This window comes from Bombus vancouverensis, unplaced genomic scaffold (genome assembly GCF_051014615.1).
Source record: "Bombus vancouverensis nearcticus unplaced genomic scaffold, iyBomVanc1_principal scaffold0056, whole genome shotgun sequence".
Classification (NCBI taxonomy): Eukaryota; Metazoa; Arthropoda; class Insecta; order Hymenoptera; family Apidae; genus Bombus; species Bombus vancouverensis.
This window is the reverse complement of record NW_027468947.1, coordinates 289931-305255: the sequence shown is the minus strand read 5'-3', so window position 1 is coordinate 305255 and position 15325 is coordinate 289931.

Below are 15325 nucleotides of genomic sequence, written 5' to 3'. Positions count from 1 at the left end.
AACCTTGGGTCATAAACGCCGAAAGTGACGCATCTGATGACAGAGAGATAGAAGGCAACATCTGAGGGCAGATGTTATTGCAGGATGACAGAGTGTAGTATCGTGAGTGAGAGGCCTGGGAGTTGGCGGGTGAACCGCGTGGAATGTCGCGAGAGCCGAGGCGATTGTTTTTGATCGCGTAGTTTTGGAAAGAGGAGACCTACGTGATCTTGGCCACGAGCGGTTGCCAAGGGACGGGAGAAAAGGAATCAACAAACGGAGTTTGCGAGTGGCGTTGCCGAGAGAGTGTTGATTGCATTTTGTGAAAGTCGAGTCGTTATCTAATTATTTAGTTGTGCTGTTTTCTGTACGTTTGGTGTGAATAGTTCAGGTTGAACAACAATCGTCTTTTTCTGTCCGATTAACATCTGTATCATCCATTCCTTGTAAATATATTATATCACGATATTACATATATATACTATTTATTTATTTTTTTATATATATAATTTTCGTTTGGATCTGTTCCTTTGTACGAATACTGTATCCCTGTATATAATATAATATGTATAATATGTTATAATTATGTTAGTTGTTATTTATTATATATAGTTTCCTTAACTCTCTCCCCCTTTTTCTTGTTTTTTTTTTTTTTTTTTTTTTATTAGTACCTAACATTGCTATTATGATGCTGTATTGTATTGCATTGGCTGTTATTTGTATGTGCGCGCGACGAATTTTTCAACATGGTCGCTCGCGTGTCTCTTTGGTATGGCGTTGGTTTAATGTCAACAGTAACGTGTTGTTGAAATAACTAATTAATTGTTAATCACTATAATTTTATTTAGAAGTGTTTTGTAATATTGTTTTGTGTTTCATGATATTGTGTGTGTCAATACCGTGTGCTACTTTAATGCGATAGCGTGGATTGTATTGTTACCGAATTTCAATAGTCATTGTTTCGATTATACGTGACTTGCATTTATGTAAGTCTCGTTTAATTTAGTTAATGTTTTGTGTATTGTGTTACCAGTTATTTCGTGTAGCATAACTTTATTCCTTTGCACCGAGTTCAGTCATGTCTTGTCGTTAATATTTAGTTAGTCTATCTTGATTAATATATATATTTAACAAATATTTAAGAAACAATGGCGAGTGTAGTGGAATCGTTGGACGAAGAAATGGTTTTGACATTGTCGGAAAAGCTTAAAGCATGGGATGCGAACTTTCGCGATATGAGTGCAAAACTCGCCGAATTACAAAGCGGCTTATTCGAACTTAAAACAAAACAAGAACCTAAAACACCCGTATCGCCGCCGACAACGCAACAAGAGACGGTCCAGCCGAGTGGACATACCCAGCCAATTAAGCTAAAAGATGCGATCGAATCGGTGCCAGTGTTTGACGGATATCGACCATCGGTATTCCACTTTTTAAGAGCTTGTGAGCGCGCGCGAAATATGATTCCCAGATATCAAGAACCTCAATTGGTAAAATTGTTAGTAAATAAGCTCCGTGGACACGCGCTCCTCGCCATCGAAGACACAGAATTAATGAGTCTAAACGATTTCGGAAACAAATTAAAGGATCTATTCGGCCCAAAGAAATTTCTTAACGAATATAAAGGGGAATTAGGAACGATATTTCAACGACCCGGGGAAGACATATTACATTATATGGATCGCGTTAGAAATCTTAGATTGGCAATAATGGACGGAGAAAGAGGCGACTACGGCATCATATCCCCCGATATCCAAGATACTATAGATTGGGAAACGAAAGAAGCTTTCGTTAAAGGACTTCCGAACGAGGTATATGTGCGAGTAAAAATAGCAGGGTACCATACTTTAGAAGATGCGTATCGTCAAGCCGTCAAAGCAACACACGAATTGAAACAAATAACCGATAGAACGCGACCCCAACGACCGACACCCTCGAACTATTACAGACGCGACAACGCACATCCTTCGAACACTAACAACAATATCAGGAACAACCGCCAAGATCGAAGATCGCTACCTCCATCGCAGAATTTTTTGAATTCTACAAGACAAAATATCACGTGTAACTATTGCAAAAAACCCGGGCATCTAGTGAAAGACTGTTACAAATTTAAAGCCCGAGTAGATGCCGGATTAATCGTACCCTATGCTTCGAGACCATCGGGAAACCAAACACGTCCTTCGGGAGAATGGGGCGAGCCACGAAGGAACGATACGCCGAATCGCCCAAGAGTACAGGCGGCAACCAGGCGACCGGCGCCGACGGCAACAAACACAACAAGGACAGCCACCCCCGCGAGATCGACTCCACCACCCATAACGAGAGACAGAGCGAACGCAATGCCGACCATAAGATCGAACGAACAACCACTAAATATTGTGGGGGAGTCATCCCACAACCAAACGAGGTCACAGACAGAGAATCCAGAATCTCAAGGCAAAAGGAAAAGAGTGAAGCACAAGCAACCGGCGAAGGAAAATCATCAGGAGTTGAATTCAGATTCGGAAGGCGACCTCTCCGAATTATTTCAATAAAATTTAACGATTCCCCAACGACCCCAACTGCACGAATAGTTTCCCCAGATCTAAAGACTAAGACGAGTTTATTATTAGACTCTGGATCGGAAATCAACATTATCAAGAAACCTGCTATACTCGATTCAGCCATCATCGACGAAAAGGAATCAATCGAAGTGCGAGGAATTACGGCAACGAGCCTGGTCTTCTTAGGGCAGACGGTAATACAGGTTGCGGGCCATCCGGTTGTTTTTCATGTAGTCGATGATTCATTGCTAATCGATCAAGACGGAATCCTAGGATCCGAATTTTTTGCAGGTTGTAAGGCTCGTTTAGATTATGAGGGAAAACATATCAGATGGGGAAATATTTATATTCCCTTCGATACTAAAGAAAAAATAATTATACCGAAGCGAAGTTCAATAACGTGTTCGATTAATATCGCTAATCCAGAGATAAAAGAGGGATTTATTCCAAGAATCGAGCCGAACAAGGGAATCTATGTTGGTAATGCAGTTGTGAGGAATCATAAAGGAAAAGGTTACATAAGAGTAATAAATACTACTTCGAGAGATTACGTATTTACAACACCAACGATGGTAATTAAAGAATTTGAAAATCCCCCCCCTCCCGCCCCCCGCTTCCTAGGACAGCGTGCAATACAGTTCTAAGATCGGAGGAAAGTAGATACGATAAAATAAATGAGTTACTACGACTCGAACATTTGAACGAAGAAGAAAAGGAAAATGCTAGAAAATTGATTCGTAATAATCAAGATAGGTTTCATATTCCAGGAGATACATTGGAAGCAACCGAAGTTCTGGAACATAGGATAATTACAACGGATAATATACCCATCAATACTAAACAGTATCGATATCCACCAATACATCGAGAAGAAATAAATCGACAGGTCCAAGAACTACTAGATACGGACGTAGTGGAACCATCAATATCTCCATATAACTCCCCGTTATGGATTGTGCCCAAAAACCCGATTCGCAAGGAAATAAGCGCTGGAGATTAGTCATCGATTATAGAAAATTGAACGATAAAACGATTGGCGATGCCTTCCCACTACCCAACATTACAGAAATATTGGATCAATTAGGAAGTGCAAAATATTTTTCCACGTTTGACTTGGCATCGGGCTTTCACCAGATCTGTATGTCACAGGAAGATGCCCACAAAACTGCATTTTCGACACCATACGGGCATTTTCAATTCAAAAGAATGCCCTTTGGATTAAAAGATGCCCCAGCAACATTTCAACGTTTGATGAATTCAATATTATCTGGTCTGCAAGGAATAGAACTATTCGTCTATCTGGATGACATAGCGATTTATTCCACGTCTCTCCAAGAACACGAAATTAAATTTAATAAATTAATGGAAAGACTGAGGAAAGCTAAATTACGATTACAACCTGATAAGTGCGAATTTTTACGACACGAGGTGAATTATTTAGGACATATAATTAGTGAGGATGGCGTGAAACCCGACCCAAAGAAAGTCGAAGCCGTATCAAAATTTCCACGACCAAAGAGGGCGAAAAATATCAAACAATTTCTGGGACTAGCAGGATATTACAGAAGATTTATACCCCGATTTCCCCAAGGTCGCGAAACCATTGACACAACTATTAAAGAAAGACACTCCCTTTAAATGGACAGAAAATCAAGAAAACGCATTCAATAATTTAAAGACAGCGTTAGTGACGAAACCCATCCTGCAATATCCAGACTTTTCTAAACCCTTTAACCTTACTACAGACGCATCAGGATATGCAATAAGCGATGTACTGAGTCAAGGGCCAATCGGAAAGGATTTGCCGATTGCGTATGCCTCAAGGCTATTAAATCCCGCCGAACAAAACTACTCTACCATAGAAAAGGAGTGTCTGGCAATTGTTTACAGCGCAATGCACTTCCGACCGTATCTTTACGGAAGAAAGTTTACCATCGTAACCGATCATAAACCTTTAGTGTGGATGCATTCTATCAAAGATCCTACTTCAAGAATTTGGAAATGGAAATTAAAGTTATCGGACTTCGAATTTGATATTGTATACAAAGAAGGCAGGGCGAACGCAAACGCAGACGCATTATCTAGGAACCCTCCGGAAGTTTGTTTACCAATCAGAAAGAGAGAGGAAGTCTCACCGATTCGCTATCCTGTCTCAAAAAGATTCGAAATAGATACGTCAACCGAAGACTCTCCCATATTCGAAGCTAAACCACACGTCTTGCCTCAATCCAGTGATTCTAAAAATCAAGGAAAGGGTTTTACCCGAAAACATTTTACAATAGAAGAAACCCCCATAAAATATTTAGACCAAGCATTAGCAGAAATCGATGTAAGTACAGATAGAGAAATAACCAATCGAGAAAAAGAAGGCACGGATACAACAAGCGAAAAAGAGACCTCCACTGTAATTCCAGAACTAATTCAACAACGAGAAAAGGACACGAGACCTACGATAATTGCGGAACTAAGAATTTCAGAAACCCGAGACTCAATTGCGAGAGTAAATGACCATAAAGTAGTATTTATAGATATACATGGCAATCCGATAGATAAAGGAGCCTTAGAAATGAAGGAAACGGGAAAATTACCTCGTTATGAAGATTTAATGTTAGAAAAAGCAAGATTGAATTACGATTCTGGAAAATACATTGTATTCCTACCGATAAAGGAAAATAGAAATATTCCAATAACACCAGAAAATTTATTAAACTCGCTAAGATCTCTATTAGACGCAGTAAATGAAAAACAGTTAACTTCGTTCAGCATTAGCAAAGGAAACTTGGAGGAAATACCCTGGCGATATACAATCAGAAAATTAAAGGAAATATTTATGGAAAAAACCTTAACCATCACCATTTGCACTGGGGAAGTAATTACCCCATCTGTGGAAGCGCGGAACAACATAATACGAGAAAAACATGAATCAAGCGTAGCAGGACACAAAGGAATAACAAAAACTTATCAAAGAATACGACAACATTACTATTGGGAAAATATGAAAAAGGAAATTCAAGATTACGTAATAACATGTAAGGAATGCCAATTGAAGAAACTCACAAGAATAAAAGCAAAGCAACCAATGGTACTTACAGACACACCAGGTAAAGCGTTCGATAAGGTTAGTATGGATATTATAGGTCCATTACCAAAAACCCAAAAGGGAAACGAATATATATCAACTATCCAAGACTTATTAACAAAATACTCAATTGGGATTCCACTAGGAGGAATCTCTTCAGCGGAGATAGCGGACGTTTTTGTAAAGCGATTTATTTGTCGTTTCGGGTCACCGAGAGCTATTCTCACTGATCAAGGAACGAACTTTACATCCTCACTAATGAAGAAAGTAGCAAAGAGATTCCGCATCAAACAATATACCACGACGGCATATCATCCACAAAGTAACGGTTCAATCGAAAGATCTCACCACGTGCTGATAGAATATCTCAAATTATACATTGAAAATTCCAAAAATTGGGACGAATGGGTAGAATTAGCTATGTTTTCCTATAATACCTCTGTACACGAAGGAACGAAATTCTCCCCGCACGAATTAGTTTTTGGACATCTAGCCAGAGAACCTACTGGTGAAGTAATAATCGAAGAGAACATGGAACCAACTTACGCAGAATATCTCGAAGATCTGTTCGATAAAATTAACACCGTACAACGAATGGCAAGAGAAAATTTGATAAAATCCAAACTAAGATCAAAAGAATATTACGACCGACGAATCAACCCCCAAGATTTTAAAGTAGGAGATTCGATATATTTACTAAAAGAACCCAGTAAAGGAAAATTCTCCGATCAATATACTGGACCATACAAAGTGCTAGAAATCTTGCAGAACCAAAACGTCAAGATCGAAGTAAAAGGGATTCCGCGAACGGTGCATTTAAACAAGTTAAAACTAGCGCATAATCGAAATAAGCAATGAATAAAGCGATTTCAGTGGGCAACGTAGTGCGGTAGTATATGTTATAGTGCTGTTCGTCGAATAATACAGATATCGAACACCTAAAAGGAAAAAGGAAAATTATTATACGTGTGTCAATTATTGCTTAAATATAAAACGTGTTAACTCAATGAACAATTAACTAGTGAAAGTGAAAGTTACCTTGTGAACAAGTGATCAACATACAAGAAAGTGTACGTGCAAGTATAGGTTATGGATCGTTGTTCGTGGAACACAATGTATGACAGCTACCTAAAATAAGTGAATAAATTAGTTTCAGTTGTCTCGGTGCAAAATACAAGGTTACTAAATGTTATAATTATATTATGGATAAATCAAAAGGAGGTGTAACACTGTTCGTCGAATAATACAGATAGCGAAAACCTACAAAGAAAAAGGGAAAATTATTATGTGTACTCCAATTATTGTTTGAATATACAACATGTCGATTCAATAAATAATTAAAAGAGGGGAAGTGAAAGTTACCTTGTAAACAAGTAATCATCATACAAGAAGGTCTACATGCAAAATAGGTTATGGCTCCCTGCTTGCGGAACACCATGTACCAGCTGAAAATAAACGAACGAATTAACTTCAATTGCCTTAATGCAAAGAGCAGCATCGCTAAATGTTATAACGGTGCTGTGGAGGCGTGGCACTGTTCGTCGAATGACACAGATAGCGGAAACTTGGAAAAAGAAAAGAAGTTTATTACGAGTGTTCCAATTACTGTTTGAATGTAAAACGTGTTAGTTCAACGAATAACGAAAACAGTGAAAGTGCAACTTACCTCGTGAACAATCAATCACCATACAAGGAAGTGTACATGCATAGATTTCGCAGATTAACAAGAAGAAATAAAATAGCTGATAAATATAGAAAGCGGTTAGAAAATAATTAAGATAGATTAATTGAGAGTTAGTAATAAATATAACCGGAGTAAAAGGATATTTTATTATGTATTAATCTACGTAGTATTGTTATATTATTATATCTAACATGTAGAAATGGATTTTGTACGCATATATGTATATAATTCCAATCCAAGTAGTATTCATAATATTTATTTTCACTGATAACAAGTACGTAAAACCTAAAATAAAACAAAGGTATTAACAATAAAAAAAAAAACAAAAAAAAAGAAAAAGGGGAAGAAGAAAAAAAAAGAAGAAAAAAAAGGAAAGAAAAAAATATAATATATATAAATATAAAATTTTCTTTTTCTATAAAAGGTTATTCCTATTTCTGATAAACTCGAGAAATGAAAACATTATACCATGATACACTGACGCAAAGATACACCACACAGAAGAAACTAATAGAGAACGCTTTAAGCTTGGCAAACTTACCGCCCGACGAATTTGCATACACCATAACCAAAACCCAGGACACATGGCTTTGATTGTTATTTAATAAGGTTTTGGGTTTATAAAATAACGATTCACTTAGATTCGTTTTCTCCAATATATTTCAGTCTTATAACACGTCTTACCACACAGGAATCTCCAAGTCAATAGAACAACGTGGTCGACTTCTAAGACAAAAGAGCGTCGTTAGAAGTCGTACCAACTTAGCTTGTAGTAAGCAGCGATCGTACCAACTTAACATTTCTCAACACTCCCCTTTGATCGCTAGTTTCTACAAGCCCCATAGCTTTGGTAAATTGCTGAGTCTTAATCCTATTTAGGCCTTTGGTGAGAATGTCAGCCACATTCTCAGGACTAGGTACATAAGTATAATCTAGTATCCCCCTCGATACGCAGTTCTTAACGTAAAAGTAACGCACTTGGACGTGCTTAGAACTCTCAGCAACTATTTCGTCCTTTGACCATGAAATAGCTCCGATATTATCGCAGAATATCTTGCAGGGGCGAGGGCAATACGACAGTTGACCCAATTCCTTTAACAGTAAAGAAATCCACACTGTTTCCCTTGCTGCTTCCTGCATTGCCACAAATTCCGCGTCGCACGTCGATTGAGCTATAATCGGTTGTTTTTTGGATAGCCAGGATATCGCACCACCAGCGAGTATGAACACATACCCGCTCCTGGATTTCCTGTCTACCGTACAACCCGCAAAATCCGAGTCGCAAAACACCTTCAGAGGTTGCCCGGTCCTTTGGTATACTAACTTCAAGTCTTTGGTCTTTAGTAAATATCTGAATACCCGCTTCACTGCTTTCCAATCGGATACAGTCGGATTCGCGCATCTTTGGCTTAGTTTCCCTATTGCACACGCAACATCAGGACGACTTACAGTAGCTACATACATTATGTGCCCCACAGCTTGTTCATATAATTTACTGTCGAAAGGCTCATCACGTTCAATATCAAAACCAGCCTCACATTCTCTAGCTAGCGGTGTCGACACTCCCACCACCCCAACCTCACGAGTAATGTCAAACAGATCCAGCATTTGACCTATCTGTACAGATTGATCGAATACTACAGTGGTGCTGTTTGGCTTACTCAGGTGGATGGACAGAAATTGAGTGTCTACACCTAGCATTCTAACATCTAATTTGTCCTTAATCCTAGTTTTGAATATCTCAATCCACTCATTCGTCCCAAACACAAGGATGTCGTCCACATACACAGCTACAATAAATTTTTTAGACGCATCCACATACACGCATGGACCACTCACGCATGGGTTCAGACTCATACCTCTTAAAATGCTATTGATGTGTCTAAACCACATTCTTCCAGCTTGCTTCAGTCCATACAGGCTCTTTTTGAGCTTACACACAAATTTAGTTCTGTCTTTACCTGGAACTCTAAAGAGTTCTGGTTGCTCCATGTATATATCCTCATCCAGAGGGTTGTTGAGATACGCACATTCGGCGACTGGCTGTCGCCTCGAGCCCAAGCTCATTATCACAACTCTCGAACAATTACAATCGGATTGAATAACTACAATTGTTCAATTACAGACTCCGGTGTTCTTTCATCTCCGACATATATATATTTTTTACATTTGTAGTTGCGCACAGATTTTATTAAAGAAAAGTGTTAACAATGTGTTTTCATGATTTATTTCTCGCGACTGACTTCCATTAATCCCTAATATTCCTGTCGCCATACGCGTGTAAATCTAACATGGCTGCTCATAAATGTCATCAGTAAAGTTATAGTGAAGGGTCTTTAGTTCTGCTTGATATCGAAGTAATTTTCCGTCTGCCGCTCGTTTTTCCTTATTCTACCGCAATTAGAACATTTATTTATTAATATTGTTTTAAAGTGACAAAAGTATTGTTCGTGTGAATATACGTATATATATATATATATATATATATATATATATATATATATATATATATATATTTATGTTGTGTGTCATTTTAATATGGCTAATGTTTTGTAATTCATTGCGTTATTTATTGTTTTGAGTAGTTTATTTTATAGAGTATTCGATAATATAAAACATACGCGCCCACATACATATATATATATATATATATATATATATATATATATATATATATATATACGTATTCATATGCATATTTCTCCTGGCAGTGTAGTATTCATACGAAATGAAATGTCAATTATTTATTTATCCTTTACCGGAATGTAGGCTAGTTTTAAGTATGTATCTTAGATTATCGATTTGAATCAATAATGTAGAATGCGCATACATTAATAGTAGTTTAGTTTAGAATATAATTTATATATTTATATATAGACATGCATGTTCCGTAATATAGTTCTTATTTTATAATTCTTTACCGGAATGTAGGCTAGTTTAGGTATGTATCTTAGATTATCGGTTTGATAGAATTCGCACACATATATATATTTCTGACAATGTAACCTTCATTTCTTTAATAATACAATATTGTATGTTTTATGTATTCGTTAAACTATTAGTTTTTGACTTCATGTATACTTATATTTCATAAATTGATAATATTGTATTTATTGCATAGTATTGGAAGCACTGTCTCTAATATTTACTAGGTTATTACATGTTCGGCATATATGTTTATACTTATATGTAACTCTCCAAATTGATTGATTGAAATATATTTATATATATATATATATATATATATATTCCTGGCGTTTCAATTATTTTCCCCTTTTGTAGTTATTCTTATTTCCTGGTTTATTTAGAATTGTGTGTATATGTATTTTGTTTATTGGTTGGATCCGTTAATCGCCCTCGTTTTGTTAATCCTTCCTTTCGTTTCGTAGTGCCGTGTGTTCCTTTGTGCATTCAAATCCTTATTCGCGTGTTTTGTATAGAATGGTTTTCTTGTTCTTGTTACGGCGCGTGCGGAGCGCGGGACGTGACATCCCCGCCCTTGGAGTTCAAATTTCCAAAGGAAATTTGACTGATGGTATCTCTGAGTTCGCTCAAGGCGGACGTAGATGTCGTTGGTAGTTGAGTGACTACCGGTGTTATCGATATCCCTTGAGGTTGTGCTGTTTGATCATCGATATTTCGTCTTCTTTTGAGGTATAGTAGCGGGTGGGTGACTGAGCCGCATATTGCTCCTAATAGGGCGATTCCGCATTCGTAAGTTTCACGTAACTGGTATCCGTGTGCGGCTATATATATTATTGTCTTGATTAGTTTAAATATTGCGAGTATTCCAAATATTGCTGCACTGACAGTTCCAAATTCCATAAAACCAGTCCATAAGCTTGATACGGTATTTTTCGCTATTGTCGTTAATGTGTTTTGTCCATCATTCCCAGGATGTTTACTGTTCCAGGGACGATTGTTTTTCCTGTTGCTCCTCTGGCCAATGCGTTCAAGACTGCAGATTTTCTGCCGGGAACATGACGTGGTCCCGTAGTGCATCGAGGTCTTTTGGGTATACATTCCGCTCGTGGCCAACGACGATGGTGCTGAATATCGCCACGTTTGGCGCACGTCCGGGCGGAGTTCCTGTGGTGCGATTCCTTTGCCAAACGGGTAGTTCCGAGTAGCATTTTGTTGTATGTCGTACCTTTACTTGTACCGGAATGCATTTGACTATATGGACCGCTTCTCCTGCGATCAAAGCCATGTGTCCTGGGTTTTGGTTATGGTGTACGCAAATTCGTCGGGCGGTAAGTTTGCCAAGCTTAAAGCGTTCTCTATTAGTTTCTTCTGTGTGGTGTATCTTTGTGTCAGTGTATCATGGTATAATGTTTTCATTTCTCGAATTTATCAGAAATAGGAATAACCTTTTATAGAAAAAGAAAATTTTATATTTATATATATTTGTTAAGGAAATTCGAGGATATGGGAATACAAATTATTGCCTACATTTCCCACACAACAGTTATACATCTATATTACTCTCTGAAGAACGTCTTGCACGCACGCTGGTCGCCAACCGACTATCCTAGATTCTTCTAACATCTGGCAACAGTCTTTTGTCTCCACTAAGACCTTGACGCCCTCTGGCCCTTACACACACACTCTCATGTACAATGTAAATGTATCACTTCCCTAACAATGTTATATTTTTCTTCTTTCCTTTTTTCTTCTTCCCCTTTTTCTTTTTTTTTTTTTGTTTTTTTTTATTGTTAAAACCTTTGTTTTATTTTAGGTTTTACGTACTTGTTATCAGTGAAAATAAATATTATGAATACTACTTGGATTGTAATTATATACATATATGCGTACGTATTGGTAAGTAGTATAAATGAGATTTGTTTTATTGTTATAAATATATAAGTATATATCATCAATAGGAATAAATATCACAAATGTACCTTGTTTTCGAGTATATATACATATATGCGCGTGCAATGGTAAATATGACGGCTTATTTTTATGAGTCACTTGCATTATCAATGGAAGTGAATGTTATAAATATCGCCTACTTTACAACATGCGTGTATATATATATATAGTGATGAACATAAGTGAAAATTATATGCATAGTTATAAATGTTGTTTGTTTACAGGTGGATAGCATCAGTGTTTGGTTTCGTGAGTGGCGTACAAATACTTTACAGTTCCACTGTGTGGATTGCTATTCATGTTCTTCCATCCGTCGTTCAGAAAATGGTTGATGAGTTCGCCATCAGTTCTGTACACACATATAAAAATAGTTAATGTATATATGTAGTATCGTGAGTGAGAGGCCTGGGAGTTGGCGGGTGAACCGCGTGGAATGTCGCGAGAGCCGAGGCGTTTGTTTTTGATCGCGTAGTTTTGGAAAGAGGAGACCTACGTGATCTTGGCCACGAGCGATTGCCAAGGGACGGGAGAAAAGGAATCAACAAACGGAGTTTGCGAGTGGCGTTGCCGAGAGAGTGTTGATTGCATTTTGTGAAAGTCGAGTCGTTATCTGATTATTTAGTTGTGCTGTTTTCTGTACGTTTGGTGTGAATAGTTCAGGTTGAACAACAATCGTCTTTTTCTGTCCGATTAACATCTGTATCACCCATTCCTTGTAAATATATTATATCACGATATTACATTTTTGGGGGCTCGTCCGGGATTGGACAAGACAGAAAACGAAACGGTTTAACAGAGCTATTCGAGCTAGTTGTGAATTTACCGGTATGCGGTGCGATAAAAGACGATATCGTTGACTGTTTAAGTTTGTGTAGTGTGAAAAATGGCAAACGTTGGGGACGAACGATTGTCGGGTGAAGAGGGTTCGACGCTGGAGGAGCTGAGGAGTAAGCTCGCACGAATGAACCTCCCTATATCTGGTGCGAGGTCAGTGCTGATTGCAAGGCTGAATCGGGCGTGTAGGGCTGGACAATCGTATCCTAAGGGATCGACGGGCGGTGAAGAGCTAACCGGTCAACGAGATTTAGGAAATGTACAGAGAGCTGAGCGTGATTGTAACGAAGATGAAAATTTTGAGAAAATGAATACGAAGGAGTTGAAGGAGCGCCTCGCTAGTTTGGGTTTAAAAACGACGGGAAGAAAAGTAGAATTACGCGCACGGCTACAAGCGGCCATGGATGGTAATGACATATCGTCGGAAGAAGAAAGCGACGACGAAAGTGAGTATGAAGATGACAAAAAAGACGCAAGAGGATACAAGAGAGGTACGCGAAGGGTGTATCAGGACCGTGATGAATATTGTCGAAGGGCATGTGTTGGTTCGACACTGAGTTTTAGAGACGTCGAAGATGCATTAGAGTCGTTTAGTGGCAACAAAGGTGAAAATGTCGAACGATGGTTCGAGTCGTTCGAGGAAGTCGCTGATACGTGCATGTGGTCGGATGGGCAGAAGGCAGTCTACGCGAGGAAGCTGCTGAAGGGATCAGCGAAAATATTTGCGAGCTTCGAGTGTCATGCCAGGACTTGGCATGAGTTGAAGAGGGGGCTAGTGAAAGAATTTTCGAGGAAAGTCAACAGTAGGCAAGTACATCAGAAACTTGAAGAAACAAAAAAGGAGAGTGATGAAGCATGTTTGGCTTACATGTACCGCATGCTCGAAATAGCCAACCATGTGGACATAGAGGAGGAAGCAAAGGTGGAATACATCGTGGATGGAATAATAGACGACGAGAACAATAAGGCTATATTGTACGGCGCTACATCAATCAAAGAGTTGAGGAAGAGGTTAGTGATGTACGAAGAGCAGAAGAGTCGCAGAATAAAGTCGATTGTGAAGCCGGCTAAAACCCAGAAGAACGGGAAGCCCAGTCAATCTGTAGATGCAATGAAGAAAAGAAGATGCTTCATTTGCGGTAGTGAGGATCATCTAAGTGTTAAGTGTCCGGAGAGGGGAGAAGGTGTTAGGTGTTCCGAGTGCAGCGGATTTGGACATATTGCAGCGAGGTGTACGGCACGACCGAAAGAGACTTGCGTAGTGTCAAGATCCGAAAAGGGGAAGTATGTGAAGGAAGTGGCGATAGATGATTGTAGGTTTGTGGCACTAGTGGATACGGGTAGTGATCTCACGTTCATTCGATCAGACGAGTATGCGAGGTTAGGGTCACCACCCCTAGGTAAATGCACGCTTAAGTTCGACGGTGTTGGTTCCGCTGGCAATGAGACCTGGGGTGAATTCACCAAGGTAATGACGGTTGATGGGTGTAAACTGCCAATCACTTTGCACGTTGTTTCAAACAAAATATTGACGAAGCACGGCCTGTTGTTAGGCACTGATTTTCTGGATCAGGTAGAGTTACGGGTTAAACGAGGCGAAGTGACTTTCTTGCGGCTTGACGAACAGACTAACAAAGACGTGCCGGATGTGTTTAGAGTTAACGTGGTAGAACAGACCGACGAAACAGACCTAACACACGTACGGGAACCGCATTATCGTGAAGCGATTCGCGATATCGTTAGGGGGTATAGGCCGGAGAAAAAGCGGGACGTTGGGATAACGGCAAAAATCGTTTTAAAGAGTGACAAACCTGTGGTTCGAAGGCCGCGAAGATTGGCGCCTTCGGAGAAAAAAGAGGTGGACGAGTTGATGGAATTATGGACAAATGAAGGTACAATAAAACCGTCAAACTCAGAATATGCAAGTCCCATAGTTGTAGTTAGAAAGAAAGATGGTTCTATCAGAGTCTGTGTTGATTTTCGCGAGCTTAATGAACTTATTGAGTGTCCACATTTCCCATTGCCTTTAATTGATGATATTTTAGATGCATTGCAAGGTACTCAGTTTTTCACAACGTTGGATTTAAAGAATGGTTTTTTTCACGTGTGTTTAGACAAAGACAGCCGAAAATATACATCTTTCGTTACGCCATCGGGGCAATATGAATTTTTGAAGTTGCCGTTTGGTTTAAAGATTTCACCCATTGTGTTTCAGAAGTATATTTCGATGATCTTTAAGGAACTAGTAGGTAAAGGTATTGTTATCGTGTATATGGATGACATTATTATTCTTGCAAAGAATTTAGAGGAGGCGTGGGAACGTTTGCA